Source organism: Protopterus annectens, chromosome 9.part0, assembly GCF_019279795.1.
Source record: "Protopterus annectens isolate FY-2018-M chromosome 9.part0, PAN1.0, whole genome shotgun sequence".
NCBI classification, from domain to species: domain Eukaryota; kingdom Metazoa; phylum Chordata; order Ceratodontiformes; family Protopteridae; genus Protopterus; species Protopterus annectens.
Window position 1 is genome coordinate 1,588,536,951 of NC_056743.1, and position 26,037 is coordinate 1,588,562,987.

At 42.4% G+C, this 26,037-nt stretch overlaps 1 pseudogene; it reads right to left on the minus strand.

The window, feature by feature from the left end:
- Positions 1–26,037, minus strand: part of LOC122810724 — a 58,831-nt pseudogene that overhangs the window by 1,043 nt on the left and 31,751 nt on the right.

Sequence of the window (26,037 nt, forward strand, 5' to 3'; positions counted from 1 at the left end):
AGAATCTCACAGAGACACAGGGAGAACATGCAAACTCCAAATAGGCATTGGCCAGAGGTCAGGATCGAATTTTGTACCTTGTGTATAGGAAGTGATGACATTAACCATTAAGCCAATTGGTCCCTTCATTGGCATAGGGCAGTATTCAACAGTACTGTTGTTACTCTGGTCTAGTTTCATCTTTTGACAGGAAAATATTGCAGAACATAGATTTTTCAAATGTATAAATTATTTATTATATGTATGGCTCTGCTCTGTGTTTTTTTTAAATTAGATCAAGATTTTACCACAGATTAAGTTGTTTATTCTGTGAAGATCTTACTCTGACAAGAAAATATAGTTTAAATAAGTATTAAACATTATTTTATGACAGTTTAATGTGATTAAAGTGTGTGCAACTATTTTTCAACACTGGTTTAGCACATTGGCTGTGTTGGTTGTTTAGACTTTTGTGTACTGGAAATTATTTAAGTTCTGTCAGTTGTAAAAGAATTCTGAACACATTTTAAACTGTTTTTTTTTTGTGATAATAGGTCACTTTGGCATAGTTTAGTTGTCCGGAGAGATACTTATTACTAGGAATATCCAATAACAAGCTAACCCAGTTGACAAATAGTGCACAGGAAACAAATTAAATAAAAATAGCAAAAATATATTCCTTGCACTAATCCACAGCAAAAAAAAAATGAATAGTTGAGCAAGATAATAACTCATAAAACTTTTATTATAGCATAAAATTGGTAAGCACTTTCACGACCATTCCAGGTCACGTCCTCAGACCATTTAAAAACATTTAGCTCACAGAGAGCCATATAAAAACATTTAAAATACTAAAGCTGTTATAAAACAGCCTATCATAAATCAGAAACAATATAATGTGACCATAGATTATGTCTAAAACCTATTTAAAGTGATAGTACCATAAAAAGCCCCATGAAAACCTGAAATATTAGCAAAATCAACATAATGCAGCAATATGAGATGCATACAACAATATCAGAAACATACACCCCAGGATTCACGAAACTCCATGCAAGAATAACACTATTCTTGCATGGAGTGGTTCATGTCCATTTAGAATAGCAGTGTGCCTTGCATATGCATGAAGGCACGCTGCTATTTAATCTAAACGGACATGAACCAGGAGCGAGAGCAGAGGGCGTGTGTCAGCAGTGCCTGCGCATGTAACACACCCCCTTTGCTCAGAAAGTGCCGTACAGCACTTTGTGACACAGATGAGTGTCAAGTTATATAACAGATCTTGGCTCTAATATTATATAGTAAACGAATGTCCACAGACACTGAAATGTAAGTAGCTAACATTTCAGTGTCCACAGACACTGAAAAAAAACAGAAAAACAAAACACAAACACCTAGAAGGCAGCAGCCTTCAAGTGCACACCCCCAAATGTATGCACTCTTACCCTACATGCATGGAAGCAGTAGGGGAAGAGGAAAGCAATACAAATTTTAAAAATGTATTATTTTTTTTTTCATCAAATAAATCTGAAATTTAAGTGGCGGGCAGCTTGTTGGCATGGCATGCCACTATGCTTAGCCTGGCTGAAATCCTGAAAATGATAGACAAGTGCTACTGTGATAGAAAACATCATCAAGCTGTTGTAGCGTAATGGTACTGCCATGGTATAGCATGTAGAACATGCTCGGTTTAAATCTCCCCTCTGCCAAATTATTTAATAAACTTTTAAGGAATTTGAATGATATATGTCAATCACATGGCTCATGTATAGCACAGTAGGGGTAGGAATATGTAAAATATAAATGTAAAAAATTATTTATAAATTTAATGAAAAAATAGATTTAAGCAATGCTTTGCTAGTGTAAGCATTGCTTACCAGCCTTCAGCTTTGCTTACCTGGTTTAAGCATTGTTATGCGGGTTTGCACGGAGCTAAGCATAGTTCAGCATATTAAAACTGGCCAATCAAGAAAAAGTGTGGGAAAACTGCCCTATTTAAACTGCACAGGTAGGAATATAGCTATAACCATTTGGGATTGCTCACAGCAGGTCCAAAATGTCTGGTGTCGGTGAAGGTGTTCACTTCCAAGTGCAACGTTGGGGCATCCAGGAGTACAGGGTCATGGTTGGGCTCCTAGTAAAAAAACATGACAGCAGGCTGCTGCAGGGCCAGTACCAGGGCTTGCAGTACAAAGTGGAGGCATGGGATCAGCTTGCACTCGATTTCACCAGTGCCACTGGCATACCCCGGACTGGTGAGCAGGTACATCACCACCATAACAACCTGAAGCGGAGGAAGGGTGCACTTTTGCACCAGTGTATCCAAGAAGCCCGAGCGCATGATGTCCCATTTGTCTGTAAGTATACAGTCTTAGTTATCTCTAACTAAGTATGGAAAAAGTTCAACTTGTGATGGTGCAGATGTGATTAATGTGTGATGTCTCCCCATACAGCTGCTGCAGAGAAGTCCCAGAATGTTGAGGCTCATGCCCAGTGACTGGCCCAGCTGCATCAGCAGTATGGTAAGTACAGAATACCCCTTACTATTAGCAGTAAGAAATCAAAATTATAGTAATGGTGGTACCGCCTGTATATATAATTGTGCTGCCAAAGTAGTTTTCCCAGCTGGTGTGTAATACAGATGTCAGTCGCAAACAAGATACAATATGCAGGAGAAGAATATTAGAATATGTATGAGTGTGTCTGAGTGAACCTGCCAATAAAGTCCCATGTCAGGGCTACTGTAACAGTTAGAAATGAAAAGCATTCCCCTGTGCAGATCATGCAGGAATAGTAATTGTGGATTTCTGAGTTGTACACAGATATGTATGTCAAAACTAATAAAGGTGATCCCAAACACTGGGGTGTGTCATCTCACTTGTACCTGAAAAATAGAAATGTATATGTCCTGCAGAATGCATTAACTGAGGTGAACTGAGTTAGCACTGCTTGTCTGCATACTTTAGAATGGGCATGTCAAATAACTGAAAAAAAACAACAGTACATATTGCCATCAGAATGTGTTTTACTTTTTTGTCTTCCAGCAGTGTCTTGTGTTAATCTTTCAATTTCAGCTGTATGTAGCTGTGAATGTACTGAAAATGTATAAGGCTAACAGGTGCAGACTTAAAACCTACACTGTGTACTCAGGAATCTAAATAGTACTATGTAGTTGTAAAACAGTCAAATGTGCAATCCAGCTAATGTGCACGTTTCACAAACAGTGACACCAATGTCTGTTGTGTATGCATAATTTGTACTGAAAATGGGAAACAAATAATGCAACATGTCATAATAAAAGTACTGTGCACAAAAATATGTATTAGATAGAAATGTCATAAGCAACACCAACACCTCCCCAGTAGCTCAGTCTGATAAGAATTAGGCCTGTAGTTCAATTCTGCACACACACCACAGTTCAAATCCAGGGACTGCCACTAGCATTTCTGGTTCTACTGCTGTAAACTGCAATCTGAATAGAAAAGGTAATGTACTGCAACACATAACATTTTCCAGACAGAACACACAGGTAAAGAAATCTGAATCGAAATACTAGTATGATGTGTATAACTATGAAAGGTGTACAATTGCTGTGTTGATCATCCCCAGTCCTACAAATAGATGCAAGCTAGACATTCACACTCTGCAGTCTGGCCCAGACAACCCCTCAAGTGTTACGCTGTCACAGATAGTTTCTCGAGTCGCCAAGAAACCTGCACACAGAGAATGTCACAGTAGATGTATGTGAAAGGCACAACACGTACTCCAGGGCCTGCAACTAATATATGAATCTGAAATATGTGCAGAAAGAGCAATGTATTGTGCACACAATTCATTTGCACAGGGCCCACAGGTAAAAAAACTTGGTATAGAAACTTAAATAAAGGTACAATTGCTTTGTTGATATCTACAGCTGTTGGTGTGCTGTAGCAGCCCCATCGCCCAGGTAGAGTGTAAGTGTGGTCAGAATGTAGAGTAGTGAATAGTAGTGTACTGACAAATATACTTGATAGCAGTTGTCAATTGAATGTGTTTCCTTCCCCCACCACTCAGCTGATCCAACCATCACACTGAAACCAACATGGGGATGTTCCTAAACAAACCCCTACTGTTGGGACCGTTGTTCCATTTGGTTTACCATTGTTTAAACTGTGTGCATACTAATATTCCCTGTTGAATAATCATTTTATTGCCTGCATGGCATACCACTAACTGGCATACTGTTGCAACCAAGAATTCCATTCCATATATGCATGGGTTCTGCTTGCTATGGCACTGTTATAATTGCACTGTGTTGGGTAAATGGGAATATCCATGCATCCAAGCACTTAGGTCACTCCAGAACAAGTACAAATATGACTCTGTCATTGTTCATGTTTGTGTGAATGACCTGAGATGTATCTCCCTGGACTACATGAAAAGAGACATGGAAGAGCTCTCTGATCTTGTAGCCCAGGCTGGTATGACCCTGACCCTGAGTAGCATCCTGACCTCACCAAGAATGATACCTCAGTATAAAGAAAAAATATCAATTTCAACAATTGGCTAAGCTTCTGGTGTCATTCAAAGGGGATCCAGTGTCTGTCAGCCTGGGACAACATGCTCAACAAGCCGCATTGCTTCACAAGAGACGTCTTGCACCTGTCACCCCTAGGCTTTCCAATACTGGCCAAGGCTCTTGCTGCCCCCATAGTGCCTTTTTTAGGCAAGGCTCAAAAGTCAAACCCAACTCTGTAAATAGCACAATTAACAAATAACTGAGGGTTATGCTACTCAACGCCAGGAGTTTAAATCTCAAAATGCATGCGCTCAAAGCACTCCTCAGTATGGAGAACGTCAACATCTGTGCAGTAACTGAAACCTGGTTCAAGGCTCCAGAGAGCACCCCAGCACTACTGGGCTACAACTCATACCCACATTTTGGCCACAGAACACGGACCGAAACACAAAAGGAGTGGGTGTATCAATATTCATCAAGGATACCTACACCTCCAGGTTAGTGGTGCAGCATGATACCTCTGAGATCATCCATGTGCAACTAACATCGGGCAAATCTGCAATGCAAATTGTGGCCTGCTACAGATCATACTCCATGACCCAGGACCACCACTCCACCTTTCTGGAGACATTGGAAAACATGAAGGTCCTACCGAACACCCTAATTGTGGGCAGTTTAAATTACCCTACCATTCACTGGGAAAACTAGTCGAGTACAAATTCCCAGGCCCAGCGCTTCCTGGAATTCATCAACTCAAATTCCCTGGATCAGCTGGTAAACTCCCCTACCAGAGGTAAAAACATATTGGACCTGGTCATCACCAACATGGGCTACAGGTGTTCCACATCAGAGGTCAACCCGTCACTGGTTAGATTAGACCATAAATTAATCACTCTGGATGTCCACACCCCCCACCACCACCCCCAACTAAGGAAACACCACAGTAAAAAACTTTTCTAAAGCAAACTTCACCTTACGTAAGTCAGAGGTGGTAAGTTTCACAGCCCCAACGCTAAAGGATAACGCTGCCCAAGATGCAGAAACCTTTACAAATGTACTGTATGAGCACCTACAAGGATGCATGGATTGTGTCATCCCTAGCAAAACCAAGACTCACTCCTCTAAGAGAAAGAAACCAGTTTGGTGGACCCCTGCAATAAACAGTCTATACAATGGAAGTAGGAAACTAGTTCAGAAAAAAAGCAAATCCCAAGAAAGAAAGATACCCCTGATCAGTATGAGTAAGAAACTAAGATCCCGCATGAAATCATCCAAGGCTAACCTTGAAAGAAAAATAGCTAAGGATTCAAAAGATAACCACAAAGCCTTCTTTAGCTATGTTAAGAATCTAAGTGGCAACTCACAGATATGCACTGAACTAGTACACAATAGCACAAAATATATGGAACCTACTGATATTGCCTGGCAGATAGATTCAGTGCAAACTTCAACCCCCTCTTACCTCCAAAAGGGCCCACAACAATAACGGAAAAGTGTAGTGTCCCAAAAATCACAGATGCATAGGTGAAAACAGCCCTTTCAAAAGACAAAAACACAGCGTCAATGGGACCAGATGGTGTCCCAGGCTGCGTCTTGCACGAACTACACACAGCCTATCTAGACCTTGCCAAGGCCTTTGACACCATCCCCCACTCTGAAATCATAGATAAACTTACTAAGCTGGGCATTAATCCCTACATCACCCAATGGGTTGCTAACTGGCTTACTGATAGAACCCACACTGTAAAAGTAGCCAACTCCAAATCCAGCTCCAGACAAGTGACAAGTGGAGTACCTCAGGGTTCAGTCCTAGGACCGCTGTTGTTTGGCATCTACTTCTCTGAAGTACAGGCCAACACTAAGAGACTCTGGCTAACAAAGTTCGCAGATGACTGCAAACTGGGAGCCATTATTGAATCCCCAAATGATGTGGATACCCTACAAAAGGGCCTTACAGAAACAGATGCTTGGTGCCAGAGCCATGGGCTCAAGCTCAATGCCAAGAAATGTATAGTTATCCCCTTTGGGAAAAAACATGTATCCGTGAATTACCATATAGGTGGCAGTACACTAAACACCGAAAGTGTGATAAGAGACTTAGGGACATAGGTGGACAGTAGTCTCACCTTCGATAACCACATCACCTCAACAGTCAGGAAATCATTCTATGTGGCACATCTCATCACTAAGGGCTTTTTATCCAGAAAAAAGGAGGTCATTGTCCCACTGTACTCATCCTTCATTAGACCCATTATAGAATACAATGCCCCGTTTGGTATGTACCTCTCAAGACATCTGCAACAACTGGAAAGGCCGCAGAAATACCTCACTAAAAGAATCACAGGCCTAAAGCAGATGCCCTACGCTGACTGCCTTAAAAAACTCCAGCTATACTTTGTCGCATATCATCTACTCAGATGCGATCTCTGCTTAACATACAAGGCCATGTCAAACCCAGAGCTGTTGGACATGCTACACTTAAAGAAATCCCAATCCCTCAGAGCCACATGTTCCAGGGATCTAAACCTTGTCATCACATTAAACAAAACATGCTGGAGGGATAGGTTCTTGATCCAGAGACTCCCCAGACTCTGGAATAGATTGCCGATACATGTCAAACAGAGTGCCTCTTTGGCCCTCTTCAAAAGGAACCCTGACAATTGGATGGGAAAAAGGAAATTCACCCCGGGGATCACGTCAGTCGCCCTGCAAGACAGGGGTCCAGGGAAGTTAATAGTGTGGGAAGAAATAGCCAGGGAATTGTTATGACTAGGCTTGTATAGTCCCTAGGGCTGATAGCCTAGTACCAACCTATGAACTAACACCCCACATAAACATGCTGTTCAACCCCAGCCTCTCCACAGGCTATGTGCCCATAGAATGGTGCACAGCAACGGTTATTCCTCTCCACAAAGGAGGGGCCACAACTGACCCTGGTAACTATCGCCCGATAAGCCTGACTAGTCTGGTCTGCAAGGCTATGGAGCACATCATCATGGAACTCATTAACAAAGACATTGGGAACCTCCAAACACTTGACCCGACCCAGTTCGGCTTTGTTAAGGGCAGATCATGCCTACTAAACCTGGTTGACTTCTTCAAGACAGTCACCAAGGCCATAGATGAGGGAAAGGTGGTTCACACAGCCTACCTTGACCTTGCCAAGGCTTTTGACACCATTCCCCACTCGGGTATTACAGAAAAACTCACCAGCCTGAACATAAACCCCTACATCACAAGATGGGTTGCCAACTGACTTACAGACAAAACTCACACGGTAAGAACAGCGGGTTCCAGGTCTGACTTTAAACCAGTCACAAGTGGTGTCTCGCAAGGCTCGGTCCTGGGACCCCTACTGTTCATCATATACTTCTCAGAAGTACAGGCAAACACAGGAGGACTATGGCTAACCAAGTTCACTGATGACTGCAAACTGAGAGCCATAATTGACTCTCCGGCTGACACGGACATCCTCCAAAAGGGCCGTACTGAGACGGACACCTGGTGTCAAAGTCATGGCCTCAAGCTAAATGCCAAAAAATGCATAGTCATCCCATTTGGGAAAAACAAAACACCCATGAATTACCACATAGGTGGCACACCCCTTAATACAGAAGAGGTAATAAGAGATCTGGGGACCCAGGTAGATAGTACTCTCTCCTTTGACAATCATATTGCCAAAGTAGTTAGGAAATCCTTCTATGTGGCCCATATAATTACTAAAGGGTTCGCATCTAGAAATAAAGAGGTTATAGTGCCCCTCTACTCGTCACTCATTAGACCCATCATAGAGTACAATGCCCCATTTGGGATGCACCTCACAAGACAGTTCCAACAGCTGGAAAGACCACAAAAGTACCTCACCAAGAGGATTACTGGCCTCAAACATATGTCCTATGCAGCCCGACTGAAAAAACTCCGGCTGTACTCAGTGGCATATCGCTTACTCAGAGGTGATCTCTGTCTGACTTACAAAGCCATGTCCAACTCAGAATTGATGGACATGCTCCACCTACAGAAATCCAAGTCACTAAGGGCCATGCGCTCTAGTGAGCTAAACCTTGCCACAACAATAAATAGAACATGCTGGAGGGATAGATTCCTGTCACAGAGACTCCCCATGCTTTGGAACAAAATTCCAAATTACATCAGGCAGAGCCCCTCACTAACACTCTTCAAGAGAAACCTTGACGTGTGGATGGGTAACAGAAAATACACCCCTGGGATCACTTCATTGGCTCTGCTTGACAGAGGATCAGTTAAATAATTAATGGGGCAGCGAAAGCCAACACAATCTGGCTAGGCTTATAAATACCCTCGGGCAGTTAGCCTAGTACCTACCTATGAACCTATGCTATTTTGGCTAATATTGTAATGTGTTGTACATGACTAACCAATATTCATTTTTAATTTCCACACCATAGAACATATGGGAAGGCAGATCCTAGCTGATCTGCCTCTCCCACCCCACCTGGCCGAGGCACTGGGCCCCAGAACATCTGGGACCCAACCCAGACCTCCCTCATCTGCTGGTCCTGCACCACCCTTGGGTGAAATGGCTGCAGGGGTTGGGGCTCGTCCCCCACAAGTAGGCGCAGTGAGGATGTTGTCACCCAGGACGAGGTCTGTGGCATGGTGCCCAGTGTCCTCCAGATGGAGCTGGATGACTGCCTGTGCCAGGTGGAGGGCAGGCTGGCATAGCTAGAGGGGCAGGTGTCCCCTCCAGCCCAGCCCCCAGCACAGCCACCTGCGGGGCTGTGAAGGAGTAGTGGTGACTGCCATCGGGTGGGGACATCAGTGCCATTACTACCATCTGGGGGGCTCATGAGCCTCAGATTCCCAACCACCCTCCCCATCAAGGTGTTTACCCCCATGTGTCATACACTGCCCCTGTCTGCTGTCTTGTCTGTCTTGTCTGTCTGCAAATGCAACCTCTCCTACCAAACCTCCCTCACCACAATTACCTATAATCCTTCCTTAACATCCCACTCTCATCTTAAAAAAAAGGGCATCTGTCCCACAAAAAACTCATGCCCCATACATAGCTCTGCATTTTGCCCAGAGACATGTACTCATCACACAATCTACCACTACAAATAATCCATATTGTATGATGCCCACACACCTCCCTGTAGGGTGTGAGGCTCCAAATTCTAAATTGCCCAAATTGAAAGCAGCTGTTGCTGCCAAAGAAATGCAGAGCTATGGTCCTTTCCTACACCTGTCCTGCACATCCCTACCTGATTCTCCTCTTGTTTTTCCCCCTGCTTGCCCCAATTTCACCACTTTCTTATCGCCCTTTTTTATTTTCTTTATTTGAATTTAGTGCGGGTTTAAGTATCTGTAAGCGGGCATAAGCTAAGCTCACGTAAGTGTCTCTTAGCTCCGCGCAAACCCGATTACAACTGTTTTAAAGTACCTTAATCACTCTGTCTCCAACAGCCCCTGTTCTGCCCAGCAACAACATAATCAGCCCTTGCAAGACTCAAACCAAGGACCCTGCACACTATAGCCAAAGTGATTTACCACTAAGCCATTTCAGATGCAAATAAATTTGATGTTTTGTCAAAATATCATCCAGCAGAGTCATTCAACAGCAGGGGAAATGTATTTATATATGTAGATGTATGTGTGTGTGTGTGTGTGTGTGTGTGTGTATATATAATATATATATATATATATATATAGATATATATATACACACACACACACACATATATATATATATATGTATATACACACACACACACATATATATAGATATATATAAAAAACAAAATAAAAAAAATAATATATATATATATATATATATATATATATATATATATATATATATATATATATATAAATGTGTATTGCATTTGCACATTGGATACACACTCTGAACCTCTCACTGCAAAACATCTGACCAAAGGCACTGTTAATGGGGGTGAAAGGGCCCAAAATAAGTGCCTCTTGTAATTAATGATATCATCCCCTCCTCCACAGCTGAACAGATCTGCCTTGCAACACAATAACCAACACTTGCAAGTCTCATACCCAGGATCCTACACAACATAGCCACAACATGTTAACAGCAATCCATCTCAGCTGTACGATGTCAGGATAATATTAATAACATATCATGCAGAACAGTCTGTCTACCAAAGGGAATGTACAATGTGGAAGCAGTAAACATTCCAGTAATACATACACACACACACACACACATATATATATATATATATATGTATATACACATACATACACATATACATATATTACTACTTATAGATATGTATAAGAAGATATATATTTAGAGGGTACACAGCATATCGAGCAGCCAATATTCCTACAGTTGCCACCTTTTAAAATGGCCAGTGTTTGATTATTTCATACAAAAGACAATTATTGCATGAAACATATACCCACAGACAAGTTAAAGGATATGACACCACACACAAGTTTGCATACATAGAAATGCTTATTTGTGTGCTATTTCAGTTCTATATGCCATTTCATATAGCAGTTAGGTGTTTGAAATACATAATAACTGAGTAATGCAACTCTCAAACAAAATATATGATACAGTAATCTGAAAACATATCATATGTTGCTGTCCAGGCTAAGGCCTTCAAGTAGTACAACAGTAAAACACTTGCGTTGAAGATAGGAATCAGTCAACACTTATTAATTACAGATGTAGTTCAGCACCCTCCAATTACACTCTGTACTCAACCCCTAGGGGGGAAAGAATTAAGTTGTCACAATGAAAATGTATCTGTTACATAACAATGCTTAAATTAAAACATCACTATCACACTGTGAGAGTTGCTGGTGCTACAGGATTGTTTGCAACATACCCTTACTCAGGAATATGAAGTCAGAAACACAAATGGATGTAGCCATGTACTGATAGCACTCAACAGAGAGAATGCCACTGATATATCAGAGACAAGACCTGTGTGGTGAATAGACAAAACATAACAGCCAATCCTCTGGCCATCATGTGGATAGGCCCACAGTTTAGAGCTATGCAGACAGACTGCATTCCATGCAAAACTAGCATGTACACACAAACCCTGTAAAACTAGCGGTATTCAATGCATATAACAACTATACTCACACTGTCTGTAGGTCTGGAACATTATACAAATATGTAGTTGGCCTGTGTCTACAAGTCCTGTTGTAAGAGGTATTGCTACCTGCTGTCTGTAGTCTCTGCTGCCCACACACAGGAAGGATGTCTTCCATATAGGAAAGGTCAAGGGACAACGCCCACATGATGTAATTTATAGTAGCGGGTTGCCATGACAGTGGTATTGGAAGTACTACACAGCTGGCTGCATGCAATTAGCAAGTGGTGAACACTGATTGGTGCAGAAGCCATCACCTGATCATGAGCATCATCTACAAAAGCCATGCTGCAACCTATTCAAAGCAGCTCAATCCCTGTAGTGGATTGAGAGACATAGAGAGACAGAGTGAAATAAAAACTACAAACCAAACCAAAACAAAATTATATAAAACAAGGGACACATAAAGTGTACATAGAAGAGAGGACAATACTACAACGGGTATCTGAAACATATATGCGTGTAATTGAATGTAGTACTTGGTCTGTAATAATGGGATAGATAATGTGGAAAGATTTATATGTGCCTTCAAGACTTGTTGTAATAATGTCCTGCTGAACAACTGCTATGGACATAGCATCTGGCCCTGTGGGCAGTGGGCCATACCTGTCAACTGTGCAGATCAGCACTGAATGACAAGATGTAAGCACTGAAAGTGTGATAAGAGACCATGGGACACAGGTGGATAGTAGTCTTTCCTTTGATAATCACATTGCCACACTAGTCAGGAAATCCTTCTACGTGGCACACCTCATTACAAAAGGTTTCTCATCCAGGAAAAAAGAGGTCATTGTTCCCCTCTACTCATCACTCATTAGACCCATTATAGAATACAGTGCCTTTTTTGGTATGTACCTCACAAGACATCTACAACAACTGGAAAGCCACAGAAATACCTCACAAAGAGGATTACCAGCATCAAACAGATGCCTTACGCAGACCGTCTCAAAAAACCTCCAGCTTTAGTCCGTCACATATCGCCTACTCAGAGGCAATCTCTGCCTAACATACAAAGCTATGTCAAACCCAGAGCTGTTGGACATTCTCCACTTAAAGAAATCCCAATCCCTCTGAGCTACACGCTCTAGGGACCTAAACCTTGTCACAACAATAAACAGAACATGCTGGAGGGATAGATTCCTGTCCTAGAGACTTCCCATACTCTGGGACAAACTACCTTTCTATATCAGACAAAGCTCTTCATTAGCACTCTTCAAGAAAAATCTTGATAATTGGATGGGAGATAGGAAATTCACCTCGGGGATCACTTCTGTGTCTCTGCTCAACAGGGGCACAGGAAAATAATTTTCTTGGGTGGCGAAAGGCAGGGTACCTTTTTGACTAGGCTTATATAGGCCCTAGGGCCAATAGCCTAGCACTTACCTGTGAACCTGTGAATCATAGTGTGTGTTCTGTACCTCAAGACATGTCTATTAATGTGGCAAATAGCTGGAGGTGGAAGTAATGAAGTTATGATAGACACATGAGTTTCAGACTCCACCACGTGCAGGACAGTCATGTTAACATGAAATGTATCATGCACAAACTTCATAGGTTTGTAATAGGCTTACCTGCAATCTGTCCCTGCATATACCCCCCTAATGTTAGGCTGTGTCCACATGTGACACTATTCTGTTTTGTAGCAAGGCAGAACAGTGCAACTATGGAGGAAGGAGATTTAGAGAGTGTGGACCTAAAGTTTGAATGCAATATATATATATATATATATATATATATATATATATATATATATATATATATATATACACACACACACATGTATGTCTACAGATACACAGACACACACACACACACACATATGCACATATATATATATATATATATATATATATGTGTGTGTGTGTGTGTGTATATATACAAACACACACACACACACACACACACACACACACACACACACACACACACATATATATATATATATATATATATATATATATATATACATTTCCCCTACTGTTGAACAACTGTGCTGCATGATATGTTTGAGAAAACATCACACATATCTATACACACATATATATAGAGTAGTAAGTGGGTGCAAAATGGACAGTTATGTCTGGTGTGAAATCTATGTTGGGAACACATTGCCCTTGTTTGTGAAGGTGAGATTGGTATGTTGGGGAAGGACAGTAGGTATATTTGGGGAGGAAGGTTGGGTTGGAAGACAGAAAAGACAGCATACAGGGGTGGTATATGACACGTGGTGGGTAAACACCTTGGATGGGGAGTGGTGTTTAGAAAGTGGAATCCCATGAGCCCCCAAATGGAAACAGTGGGACCAAGTTCCCCACCCATGGGTAGTCACAACTGCACCTTCACAGCCCTGAAGGTGCCTGAGCTTGGGGCTGAGTAGGGAGAAGGAGGAGCATGCAAACCCTGTAATTGTGTACCAAGGGCCTCAAGGTGGTGTAGCAGATCCCCCAAGTCTCTGTAAAGCTCCCTATGCACCAGACCCTTGACCTGACTTCAGGTGACAGGATCCTGTCTGTGTGTGCTCCCAGGGGGGGACGAACACCATCCCCTGAGGTGGTTCCACCTGAAGGTAGTGCAAGACCAGCACTTGATGAGGTCCCGGGGTGGGTCCCAGATGTGTTGTGGTGTGGTAACATGGCCAGATGAGGTGGGAGAGGTGGTTCTGCTGGGAACAGGCTTCCGAAACATGTTATTGTGTCGCAGTTATAGAACATATGTGGGTAGTAATAGTTCACACAATCTAGAATTGCTTCTAACAGCATGCATAGATATCCCCATTAACACAAAATACCAGATTTGGAGCAGTCACATAGCAAACAGAACACATGCATATATGGAACCATAGTGACCCTTACAATGGCATGCAGTTGACACTGTTAGCAACAGGCCACCAATGGTAGTGTTTCAACATGGAAACACATTGCAATATTTGTTATGCAATACGATATATATCCCAACAGTAGGTTTGTTGTAAACATACCCGTTGAGTTGTGTGTTCAGATTATTGTCGCAGATATGGTGGGGGGGGACAGATGTCAATTAACAACTATTATATCCTTGCAGTATAAGGTCCTCAGACCTTTTTTCCTCTTTATGTCTTTCAGGCACCATGTCTAGAGAGTGGCTGCCAGTTTATTCCCCCGCCCAGGAAAATGAAGTGATTATCAACTACCTGGTGCAGCACCACCACACCCTCTTTGGCCGTACAGCCCATGATCTGCAGGAGAGGACTGCCTTGTGGAACAAGCTCATCCACAGAGTAAACGATGTCAGCCTGCATAACAGCAGTTATGGGCAGGTCCGACATCGGTGCACTGACCTCATCCGCCACGCCCGTCAGCATGCTGCTGCAATTAGAAGGGACCAGATAGCCACGGGGGGTCATGCCATCCAGCCCCCCTGACACATACTGAGGAGCTCCTCGCCAGGCTTGGGGCACCTGCCCACCAGCAAAGCCAAGACCCAGTTGATAGCATTGTGGAGGTGGGTGCTACCCACACAATGGACGAGGAGCATGCAGGTAAGGCCACAGGGCACATCAGTAGACCGCTGTTGCTTATCCATATACATTTGTAAAGTTTTATCATTCATATGTGAGATAAACTATATATAGTCTGTTGCTGCAGTGTAGTAATGAACAGATGTGCATCATCTGTAGTATTGTGGGTTTGTACTGTTGATGTACTGAAATGCTGCTCCCACCCTGTACCAATGCCACAGGTGTGGCTACTAACATCACATCTCTCACACAATTATGTAGGTCCCTCTGGTATACCTCTGGGGCAGCAGCCTGTAGCTGGTGAGTATGGTGTTGTTTGTTCAGGTTTGCCAATACACCGGCCATGTTATGGCCATGGTATTTGCCATGCACACATTTAACACACATACCCATAATACATGCTGTACATGTTCAATTATTGTTGATGTTAACTGCACTGCATCACAGTGGTCACCATGGTGGCATATCTGAAGGGTATGTAAGAGTCCTGCAATATAACTAACAACCTGTCATTGCAAGATGTGTGCACAGAGATGAACATAATGGTGGGACAAATGGCCTACAGTAGGAACATGTCTGAAACATCACCCTTATACAGTGCTACAGCACTGTATATACCACTATTACAATGGCAAATGCTACAGAGCTACACAACGGCATATCACAGTACTACATTCCATAACCCTTACAACCTGTAATGTGGTCCTAACATAAGCAATGAACGTGTAATATGGAATCCTATGTTAGGACAGCAAATATGGGGAATACATACCTTAACAAATACTGGAAGCATATGTGTGCACACACTCCAAATAACATATTGTGGAAGCAGCTTTTGAGGTACTAACAGCATTCACTCTTCATGAGTATGCACCTTCCATCAAGTACAGGTCCTCAATGTCACACCAAGAAATGGTCTGCTGTCCAAGACATATGTCCATCACATTTGCCCACTCACCTGCAACAGAGGCAGCCATGGCTTGCACACATCTTACAAGCCATGGAATGGATCCCATATCCAACAGATATCATGCAGGAGTGGGACATGTAGCCTTACCTCATCATTGCATATACCATGGCAAACAGTGCAGACAGTCATGTATGTGACGAGGAAGTATGGGACAACATTAATGTAGAAAATAAACAGATGGCCATCCAAGACAGATGATGACACATGTTGCAAACTGGTCATGGAGGCTGCCTAGAAACATGCAGCAACACTGAGGGAGTTTCAGGAATGTCTAGCAAGTACTGGGTGTGCAGTACTTGTGTCAACAATCACCTGGGCTCTGCATACATGTGGCCTATGGGTTAGGGTAATCAGATAGGACAGTTGTTCCACAAGAAACATCAGCCAGGGTTCTCTACAGGTAGCATATGCATAACATCAAAAGTCCCCCAAAGGCATGTGTTGCAGTGTGTAATGGTGTACCAAGACCAAGTCCATAACCTACAGACAGTATCAATTAAGATATATGTGCTGCACAAGCAACACCTCACTCCACCTCAAGCCCACCATCCCCATCTGTACCTTGCTTGTGCCAGTGTACACCTGTATGTTTGCCGTTCATTAGCAGGGACTAGGCTGGTACACATGGTTTTCTGAATTTGGGACACTGCAAAATGACATTCATGTGTGGCCCATAGTTGTCAAGCATCTGCAAAAAGGCTGAGGATGTTGAGGGGTGTCATCCTGAAACACAACAGTGAACTGAAGCAGACATCCAAAGCTCGCTAAGAATGGCTGTATCTGCACACAGTCAAGGTCATGAATTGTGGCAGACATAACCCTGACTCCACAGCAATAGTGAAGGCACTGTGTGACCTCCAAGGTCTGTGCACATGAGCTGACCTTGCAATCTTGCAGAGTTGGTGGACATTTGTAGGGCAGAGTGACCAAATACTGGCAAGTGCAGATGGGCCATGCTAGTATACACCTTCCAGGAATAGTGACTGCTGTAGTACACTTAACAGTTGATGCAACAAAGCATCATGTTAAGGGTGTGAACAATTATGCACCCACATATTGTATGCATCTCAATCAGCATCTGCACAACTAACACATTTGTTTAATACTGCATTTGATTGCTCAAGTCATATGTCACATATCAGGTTTGTGTAATGTTAACATATGCAGTATTGTGGCCCCCATGGCATATCAGGGAAGAGGGTGCCATGTCAATAAGGGTGTGTACACTCCTTATAGCCACAGTATGCTTTGAAGGTTGTCAGTGTAATTGTATTTTATTGCTCATACATGCACCGCTGATGATGAGATCTGCAAATCAGACATCAGGCATTCACTACTGACATCTGACCACATATCATCCCAGGTATGTGTCAGACAAACACATATGGGATGTGAGCAGAAGAGCAAACATAACTGACACACATATACACATTCAGCAATGGCATGTACACCTGTGAGGTATGGTGCACAGTGCATGCCAGGATGCTGAACAGGTGCACAGCAATACTGTGTACATGGGTGCAGTGTGTTCCAGGGGAAGAGGCATCACCTACTAACACAACTCATGCATCACAGAGATGTATAATGTTGGTAACAGGGATTGCCTATAGCTGCAGTGCATGATGTTGAGTGCCATCTGTCATGCATGTCGACAGATGGGTAATGAGAGGTCTGTGTGTAATATCTTAGTACAACCTCACCTGTAAGTAAGTGTGGGTGTGTGTGTGTGTGTGTGTGTGTGTGTGTGTGTGTGTGTGTACAGTTAAGCAATGATATACAGGTCTTAAAGTGCGTTTGTTGTTTTTCCCTCACAGGTGGCGAGGTGGGTCAGGGTCCCTCCTGCAGGCAAACTGATGTTAGTGTCCATACAGACTCTGACAATGATGATAGGTGTGGTGAGGCACACACATGGTTGTCAGGGGCTGAAGCTGTGCCATTGGTTGACATCCCAATGTTATCCACCCCATCCCTGCACACAGTCACATTGCCTATACATACCCCATCACCAGTGGCCATAGATGAGGGACAGTTGACGGGTGGTGGCATGGGACAGGAGAGTGTGGTGACTATGGTGGCAAGTCTATCTGGACACAGAAGCCATAGCCGGATGCCCGGTGAGGTACCACATAGGCAGATGTACAGGGGTGCTCGTAGGAGGGCTGCTGGTGATCATGCCCCTGGCAGAAATGCCACAGCTGGTGTCACCAGGTGCATGTTTCAGGCCATCATGGAGGTGCAAGCACGTATGGAACATTATACCAGACAGGGTCTGAGGCTCCAGAGGGTTACTCATTCTGCTGTTATTGACAACATCCGTGATCTTGCAGGTGCCCACCATTATTTTGCAGAGGTCCTGGATAGATGGTTGGGTGAGATGGTGGGAATCCTCGACTGTGCAATGTCTGTGCTTGAGCATATGGTGGGAGTAGTGTGACAGACACATAGAAGTAGGTCAGCAAGACCAACAGGTGGAGGTCGACGTGGACGTGCAACAAGTCAGAGCCGCTCCCGTAGTGACAGTACCAGCACCAGCACTGCAGGGGGCCACTGTCCACACCACAACATAACAGGCCATGTGGCCCTGGCCAGTCCCAAGAGGGACCCAGATCCAGCAGACATATGTCATCATCAGGGGAGAGTACCATATCTTGGCTTGTACCTGGTAGTGCCCGTGAAACTCCTGACAGGCACAGTTCTCATGTCCATGGCCAGAGATGGTGAACTGCACACCCTGCCAGGTACGGTCTGCAGCTGTCCAACAAACCCCTGTATAGGGCAGCCACATGGCAGAACTGTGTGCATGCATACACACATACATCACCAACACAGCTAGGGCAACCCCATACCTACACACACCACATCTGCACAGCCCAATTAATAATGAAACCCCCTAACACACACACATGATGTCAACCAAATGGCTCAGCCTAGGTCTCTGGCAAACCCACATCACACCCTGTGCATATGATGATACCTGTGCCACATCCCTGTCATCCATAACATCAATGCAGGTATGGTTCTGATGCACAGGGTGACTGTACTAAGGTGTACCAATGTAATGCCGTGTAACATGTTTTCAGCACTAAAGTTTAATGCTTACATGTCAGGATGTGTAGCTGTCCAGCCATGATGCATTATAGCTGTTATTAACACTGAGTGATTGTGGTCTCCACAATGTATTCTGTTTGTGTTGTAGCTGTCTATGTGTCAGCAGGATGTTGGTCTGCTGTTGTTTCCTACAAGGGGTATGGCACTGTGGTGACACCTTGACTGTGCCATATCCTGGGTATAGTTGAACACAAGTCACAGGTCTGTGTAACAGTTACTGCATGTGCCACATGTCTGATAGTTCTGAGGGGTGTATACAGGTGAGTGCATGGTGGCTGACATCAGCAGCCCTTCTACAGTGGACAATGGCAAGTGTACTGGGTGGTACTCATCACATGTTTGTGTATAACACACACATACAGAGGCTTTGGTGTAGATGCAATACACAGAGAATACTGTACACTTGGATGTATATACTTTTGCAGGGAACCCATTTTACCCTATGTAATTCCACCAAGATGGAATAGGCACAACATCACATTTGGGAAATAATCAGTCTGCTAGTTTAATGTCATTGACGATGGTACTGGCAGGGTATATGTCCCCTTCCCCAATGTAGTGCAATCCTCAACTTAGTAAACATAGGTGTGCTGGTGTGGATGGCACAGCGCTAACCTTTGGAGGGTGTGGGGTGGTGTAGAACCGCAGACAGTGCGATTGACAACTACTTAACCTGTTAACGTAAACTGTACAGTATTACAGCCAACTAAGCTGGGGGATACACACAACAATAACCACAGTGATGGTGGCTGTGTCCACAAGCTCTACACCCAGCTATATATATCAACCCCAGTATCGCTGTACAGCTATACAGTGGGGAAGAGGGCATTTACACATCTACTACTAGTTCTGATGGAATGAATTTCCACAAGATGATACCTGTGAAATGTTAGCATTTGCCAGTCAGTTCTTGGATAGATGACCTCCTGGGACATGTATTCTCTGTAAACTGAAGTAGATCCCTTCACATACACAGACACTCTTACTTGGCAACACAGAGAGTAGAACCCCTACCTGGGTACTTATTGATACTAATGTGTGTGTCCTTAATTGCACACACCACACAGCTTTTAGGGGTGTGTCCCAGGTTACTTGTTAAGTGAAAAACATTACCAGGCCTTGTACAGTATGGTAATGGGGGATGTATTGGTTGTTTATGAACAATACATAGTGTAACATACTGTCATATACACACTGACAAACACATAACAGTCATACACACATCACACATCTAAGAGACCTGGGTTTATCAGTGCTAACTACCTTGTCAGTGAGTCCATTCTGTTACAGATAAGTTGCACACAGCACATGCATCATTGGGCTGGATAGTGTAATCAGTTACCTGTATGGTTGATGGTGACATTGGTCCCCGTACAGTGGACTTTGGGACATGTACCGGGGGTACCATGGTGTAAAGACAGTATACCCAGCACCCACACCCCACATTGGATATTGTACTCACTGAAACCCATGATAATATTCTGACATACCCACAATCACACATTGACCAGGACTGCAATACAACCCCTTGTCTATCTCAAGAGTGCTACTACAAGGATATGCATGTATTGCACATGCCACAGAGATAGTTGTGTGATGCTTTGTCATGGCTCTCCTATGGTCAGCAACATCACTATCCCTTATACTGTATGGCAAGGTGTATTGTATTAGGGCAATGTGGCCTCAGAATGTTGTATCCTACAAATATACACACTTGCACACATACACACACTTGCCAGGACTCAGAGGGTAACCCATGCCTATCTACCCATTTGTACAACAGTGTTGTGCTGGTAATGCAAGCTCCAGGTAGCCCATAAGGTGAAGAACAAGTAACAAGGTACATGTAATGTCCATTACAGCAGCAGTCATATCTAACTATGGCAATGAGAGTGTAGTGGGTGTGAAGGCCCTCAGGGTATTATCAACTATACGTTTACAAACACACAGACACTGTTATTCTCAGTAATGCACACTGACACATTTGTCAGTACTGGGGTCCATAGGTCCAGGTGTTCCTAGGTGTGTACCAGGATATTGTCCATGGAGAGATGAGAAGAGTAGGGGATGTGGGTACAGTGGTATCATGCCACCTGCCATTTGTCAGCAGTCCATCTATCATCTGATGCCAAGTAAGTGATCCTCAGGATGAGAATTAAATGCAACATCCAATCATCTGGTTGCCTCTTGCAGAGGGCCAGTGAGGTGCTACAACTGACATGTATGCAATATATATGATATAACATGGTCAGTGTCTGTCTTGGAGACCTGTACCCAAGCATGTTCTGTTGACTGTGATAGTGTAGTTGAGGTATCCATGGCATGTGGTGGAGATTCCTAGCTGTGGCATTCATAACACAGCTAGGCAGACATGTCAGTGTCAGTCAAGCATAGATTGCCTGTAAGCAGCCAAGATGGATACCTGACATCTGCACATCTGTACAGAGGACAGACAGACATCAGCTAGCCAACTGGTTATGCATTGGGATGAATGCTTTGACAGATAGATGTCTGGCACTGATAGGCATGCCATTACTACATGACAGCAGCCCTCAATGACATGTCCTATACACACAGTAGTCTACAGTTAATATCCATGTCAGATCAATATCCAGTAGCAAATACTTAATGACACACAGCTCACATACCAAGAACATGATAGTCAAGACTCAGTCTCAGAGACCATCTTTGGATGTAGGGCTGTTTGGTTCCAGTACTACAATCTGCAATCTACTCTTACTTGGGAAAGCACTAACAGTAGTAACGTAATGATACATTACATGTCAGTGTGACTGAATATAACCTGGGATGTTACCCATGTATGAAACACATTCAAATGGAAAAGAGTGCTGTACAAGCCATATATACTCAGGTGTCCCAGACAGTAAACTCACACCCCTTGCTACTGTAATGACAGCACATAGATACATGTTATATACATGGAATTAAATACACTTATTACAGATGTCATTACCCTGCTATTTTATCAGACTGGAATGTGATCACTGGTTACCAGGGCTGAGCCATGCTTAGCAGGTTTCAGCATTGCTGCAATATAAATGCTAAGCAGATTTGCGCACTGGTAAGCGAAGTCTACACAGTTTAAGCGCCTATACATTTAACCGTACGTTTACCATCGAGCAAACCCGCTTAAAGCTACTCAGAACTGCCTTAACCACTCTGTATCCAACAGTCCTTGTTCTGCCTAGCAACAAAATATACAGCCCTTGCAGGTCTTGAACCCAGGACCCTGTGCACTATAGTCAGAGCAGTTAACCACTAAGCCATCAAGCTAGGAATACATTTGTTGTTTTTTCCAATATATCTGTCAGTATACATACTGAATAGTAGTGAACAACTACTTTGACTTCTACAATTGTGTAGTATTTGTTAGTGGAGATATTGTTGAATCAGTATGTTATATCTATATAAACACATATCAGATAAATATGGAGGGATATGTCTGGGAAGGTAAATACAACACTCATGTTTACACATAACAAGGATATGGATATATATATATATATATATATATATATATATATATATATATATATATATATATATATATATATATATATGTAGATATATGTATATATGTGTGTACACATATATATTTATATATGTATTTATATACATCTGTATATTGCTTTACATATATATATATTCATATATAGATCTGTCTGTATATATATATATATATATATATATATATATATATGGGCTGACTACCATAGATCGAAATTACACTATTTAGAAATACGATAGTAGTGTCCCACTAATGCGAAAGTGCACTTCAGTGAAACTGCACTTTTGTGAACATCACTAAGTCCTGCACTGTGGTGCGGTAGTGATGGACCTTAGGGTTAGGGCTTGGGTTAAGGATAGTGGATAGCTAGTAGGGCTATCCACTATCCTTAACCCAAGCTCCAACACTAAGGTCCGTGACTACCACACCACAGTACAGGAAATAGGTCCGTAACTACTGCTCAGTGGAGGAAATACAATTTCCTGTACTGTGATGCGGTAGTCACGGACCTTAGGGTTAGGGCTTGGGTTAAGGATAGTGGATAACCCTACTAGCTATCCACTATCCATTACCCAAGCTCTAACCCTTCGTTCATTCTAGTGACTTTTGCGAAAGTGCACTTTCGGTGAAGTGCACTTCCCCGTTAGTGGGACACTACTATCGTATTTCAAAATAGTGTAAATTCGATCTACAGTAGTAGACCCATATAGCTATATATATATATATATATATATATATATATATATATATATATATATATATATATATATATATATGTCTATATATATATATATATATATATATATATATATATATATATGCCTATGTAATGTTTATATATATATATATATATATATATATATATATATATATAGATATATATATATATATATATATATATATATATATATAGATATATATATATATATATATATATATATATATATATATATATATATATAGATAGATATATATATATATATATATATATATATATATATATATATATGTACATATATGTTTAACATATGTCCATAACATGTAGTGGATTCATACTTTAGCACCAATAGTCACAACATCTTAGTGCAAGGGGATGTCATATAAGTATTGCAGGTATAAATGTAGAATGATGCTACTGTAACAGGGGTTGTCTTAACAGAAATGTTGTGTGGGAAGTCACATCTGATACTGACAAGTATGCCATCAGTTACTGACAGACATCATAAAATCATCATAGTGCAGTACCACACAAATCACAGTAATGATTCTGTGGAATACAGCAGAGATATGACCAATAAATGTGGACAGTCTGACACATTCTGGTCAGTCCAGAGGTATACACAGAACCCCTTAGTGCAAGTGGATGTTTACAACCATGTAAATGGGGATGTCATGAAAATACTGGATATGATAAGCTCGCACAGTGTATGCATTCACACACTTCTGTCTGTCCTGACACATAACCAGAAAAGCAGAGGTCACAAGCCCACATACTACCCATTAGTTAGTGAAATACATCTGTATAGCATCCCACTGCTTTGTCAGAAATACACAACAGTTATGGTGGCCCAGCAACAGTACATCTGACAAATATCTGGACATAACATCACACTGGGTGAATACACTGAGCTGCTAGGCATGTCACAAAGCACTGTGCAAACTACAGGCAGACTGCTACAACACTGACCTACATTTCTTATGGAGAATACACATGTACTTTCAAATATAGAAGACTCTACAGGCATCTAACAACATGGAGTAACAGATACCTGTGTGAAAGTGCATACCCACAAACAATCTGAACACAGCCACAATCACATATGGTAAGCGTAATTAATATAACAGTATATGGACTGTGTGAACAACACCATCCTCATATGTACCACTAACACACTAACCATACATATACTGGGCCAATACACAGTGTATTCCAATGCCTGACTGTGGTATGGGACATGTGTTGGTCTGGCCTACAAACATGTACACTGATAGGGTACCATACACTGGAGCAGCATGCAACATCAGATAGAACAGGACCAAGAACAATGACATCTACCACAGTCTGTACACAGGCCAAGATACATATTCACAGTAAACACTCTGTCAACAATCACCATAAGTGCACTGACCTCACTACTGTACAAACTACAACAGACTCTCCAGGTTTTGTCCTCAAATATAAGGCCTACTATACATAACATATCTAGCAGTCTGATATCTCACTGGCTTGTTATCAGGTATGATGTCAGTAAATAATGATGTACTGAACATATGCACCTCTTACTGCATAACATATGTACAAAGGTTGATAGACTTTTGGCTGGAGGCACAAACACAGGGCCAATATTGACATGTTGCTGTGATAAACCCATACATTTACTGGTGTAACAGAGTTTGTCATGACATATGTCTTCTGAGGGTTATGAAGTCAGTAACTCACATGGATGTCACCATGTACTGACTGCAGTCCTCAGAGTATGCTACTGCATGTCTAAAGATAGGAAATGTGTGAGTAACACAACACATGTAAGACTCCAAACACTGGCCAGTCTGCAGATAGTCCTACAGGTGAGAGTTTCCTCAACCACATAACACTGTCATGACAGATATTAACTCATGTACAACAGCCATATCCACACAAACCCTGTTAAACCAACATAACTTCAAATGTAGAAGAGTAATACTTACATTCAGTCCCCATGTCTGGAACATCCCCCTCCTGTTTGTTGCCCTGTCGCCACAGTGTATGTTGTAAGAGGTATATCCAACTACCCTCTTTGATGCTGTTTGTCAAACACTCACATGAAGTCCTGCTCACAGTGAAGGAAAAGGGCCAACACCCACATGAAGTGCTTAGTTATAGGAGTGTGTTTCTATGTAATTGGCTATAGGAATGATACCACAGCAGTTCCACATGCAATTAGCTAGTGGGGGAACTGCATTTCATGCACAGGCCATCAGCTGATCATGAGCATCACTTAGAAAACTCAAGCTGCTGCCTAAGCAAAGCAGGTGTACCTTTCCATGTCCACCAGACAGGAAGTGAGAGAGACAGAGACAAAGTAAGAAAGGAAGGGAGAAGAAGAGTAAGAGCCAAGCATGTTTTTGTATGATCCATGGGTGGAAAGTGGTATCTGGGCATTATGATGGTTGCCTATATTGTATACTAATCCATACTGTCACATGGTAATTGCACATGGCTGTACACATTTATGGCTGAGGATTGTCAACAACAATCTCTACAATGTTTGGAAAATGTTGTCCTTGTAATGTTGACAATGGGACATGTAGCTCCTCAATATAATGATGTGGCACAACCCACACTGCAATGGACCCTGTCAT